Source organism: Ixodes scapularis, unplaced genomic scaffold (genome assembly GCF_016920785.2).
Source record: "Ixodes scapularis isolate PalLabHiFi unplaced genomic scaffold, ASM1692078v2 PGA_scaffold0__279_contigs__length_252992795, whole genome shotgun sequence".
In the NCBI taxonomy this organism is placed as follows: Eukaryota; Metazoa; Arthropoda; class Arachnida; order Ixodida; family Ixodidae; genus Ixodes; species Ixodes scapularis.
This window is the reverse complement of record NW_024609835.1, coordinates 243,523,802-243,526,896: the sequence shown is the minus strand read 5'-3', so window position 1 is coordinate 243,526,896 and position 3,095 is coordinate 243,523,802.

The following is a 3,095-nucleotide window of genomic DNA, read 5'->3' as shown; positions in this document are numbered from 1 at the left end:
GTCCAGTTCGAGGTTTAGGACCTCGTCCTGCGGATCTTCTTTTAAGGTGTGGATGTCATAAATGACTCCCTTGCAAAAAGCGACTCCATATGCCCGGAATACTTGCACGGGTATATTTTGTTGCTCTATAACAACCTCCCGGATCTCCTCGATGGACTTGGCAACCTCCTCTGAGTCAGTCCTGACTGAGATGGTGTTGGCCTTTTCCATCAAGTGCATTGTAAATGCTGCCGTATTATGTCGTGTCTTGATCATGGTTTTCAGTTGTGGTAGTAGCGGCTTGATCGATGTCCTGGTCCGAGTTAGGCGGATCTTATACTCGATGAAGCGCTTCTGACGGGGCTTCGCTGGGGCCCCGCCTTGTGTAGCGGTAGGAGGATCGGCCCGAAAGCGTTTCCTCTTCTTTTTCTTGTTTGTAACGGGGGTCCATTCGGAGCCGTCATTGTCGTTCGCAGGCGCGCCGCCAGCTACGTCGCTCACCGTATTCGTACCGTCAGTGGGCGTCAGCATCCCTTCTGCGCCGCAGGGCTGGCGTAGCATTGGAATATCTGATGCAATGGTGGTTGGATTTGACGAAAAGTCCATTTCCTCTGTTGTTGCTACAGGAGCTATCGGGGCTTTACCGGCCGCCGGATTCTTCTTCTTTCTCCGCGTCGATGCCTTGACCGTTGCAGAGGAATTGCCTGTTGAGTCTTCTAGAATGTTCTTGAAAATGTTGACTAGGCTTTCCCGTGGAATGCTCCGAAGCAAGGTCCGTAACACTTGCTCTACGTCTGAGGCCGGGCAGGTCGGTAAGAGTGGAAGTTGCTCACTGATAGGGTGGTCTACGGTTGGAAGTGCCTGAGAAATCTGACAGTCCTTGTCCGCCGTGGCGGCGGCGGGCTTGGGTCCTGCGGCAGATCCCTTTGTTGTCGTGTCCATATCTTCAAGTCCTTGAATGCAGGGGCCAGATGCTTCAAACGCCTCTTCGAGGTTTCCCGAAGATGCGGCCGAGGTCGCCTGGCTGTCCATGCTTGTCTGAATTGCCTGGACGAGAGCGGTGGTAGGTTTAGGCCTAGCCGCTACGGTTCCGGTGCTTATCTTCGGACCCTTGAAATTCCCTTTTCGGGGACCTCCAAGGGTCCATTGGCGTGTCGGCTGGTTAGCTGTGGCGTCCTTGTTGGTCGTCGATATCGAGAGTGGCTGCGAAGGGGTGCCAAGACCCCTTCGAATCGGAGCAATGATTAGGCCTCAGGTAAGAGTTCACGAGAGCACGTCTGGCCTCCTCGAGAGCTGGAGGCAGAATCTCGTTGGGGGAGGGTCAATTGCGATTCTTGCACATGTTTACCTGAGCGCCAAAGGCATGAGCTCGGATGAGACTATACTCCCTTTCATACTTAGGGTGCAACGCTTTCAAAGCTACTGGCACGAGCGTGGGGCTTGATCTCGTTGATCATTTGCACGCCTTCTCGCGCAAGCAAAACCGTAGATGAAGCCACGCACCCGCGCCAGTAGCTTTGACAGCGTTGCACGCCAAGTATGAAGCAGAGTATAATGCCGGCCGAGCTTCAAACCAATGGGAAGAGGAAGACAAGAAGAAGGAAGTGGGACTTGCAGCGTTTCAGGTTGACCGACCACGAACCTGTGACATCCGCATAGGTCATTCAACACACGTCCCATACCACTTAAACACTGTGTCAAACAGCATTTTGAAGTCAGTCTCAATTCCAACGGTGTATGAATAAAGGCATTCATTTTGTGGCATGCCTTGAAATGAGTCGAAGTGACGCAAGCTGGGAACACACTGCTGCTGCTTCATTTGGGAATAACTGCGGCCCTCGGCTTTATCACATCACAATTGCAAAATGAAAGAGAAAAAAGAAGGCAAAAGGAAGAACTGCTTTATCAATCTAACCGACCAATGTAAGCCCAGTTCAATTCTAGAAAGCCAGGGGACCAAAGTTTGTCCTAACAGTACAATCCAGTCCACTTCCATAACTTCAAAACAAAAGATGGATATCCTCTTCAACCATTTTGACTGTAAAGGAATATTGGCTCTGCATGAAGCAAATTCCAAGGAAGTCTAACTTCTGAAATGTAATGAAGTATTATCAATGTAATCAATTTATAGTTGAACGACATCAGTACACTGCTGAACCAATAAGACATTTTCTAAAGCAACGGACTGAAAATAGCATTAGGAATTCAATAAGTGCTCTGTTGACATAAGCTACGATTTCTTGGACCATAGACAGAATGAGTGGCAACTTTTCATTACGCTACACATAGATCCAAACATTAGAACAAATAAAGCAAACCCAACTAGTTAAAAAAATAAAAAAAAAATTCTAGCTTAACGAGAAAACGCGTGCCGAGAAAATAGGGAGTTTTAGAATATCGGGCGCTACTTTACAGCGCGTTACGGACGGCAAAATAGCGAGGATTGCGGCGAAAAGTTTTAGAATAGCGTTTCTCTGCCGGGGACCACCCAAACCGCAAGCATCTCGCGCTTAAAACGCCACCAAGATGTCGCGACAGCTTTTATTTGGAAGTTAGAACGTTTAATCTTGAAAATTAAACAAGCTTTTTGTCCAGAGTAACATTTTTATAGTTGTTTTATACTCAATGCCGCATGTTTTGTTTTTGTCACTGCCAAGCTGCTCTGTTGTACCAGAGCATTCAAGGACTCTGGTTGTACTTACGAAGCCCAGACAATCCACTACCCAGGCATGCTTACAAGTCTGCCACGATCATAAGTACACGCGCCTCGAAGCTCTGAGCTGTGATTCTAGCGATCCGTGGCATTTTGAAAACGCTTCGACCATACCGACCGCGGGCGCCGAGTGCGACTCACGCAGTTCCCGAGCGGGCGACGGCGTCGAAGACGCGATCAACGGAGATGTTGTGGGCGCCGCCTTTTGCGGTACCCACGCTATTATCGAGAAATAACGGGCCCCAAAGCTCGAGTCCGAAGCTTGTTTTGGGTCTGCGCATGCACAGCAGCCACGAGATTACTCTAAAACTCCATAATGTTCACTTCTCGTTCAACGCGTACAATGCAAACAAAGAAGTATGTTTACCAACTGCGTCGAGTTGCTCGTTCTGTCGCGTCGTCG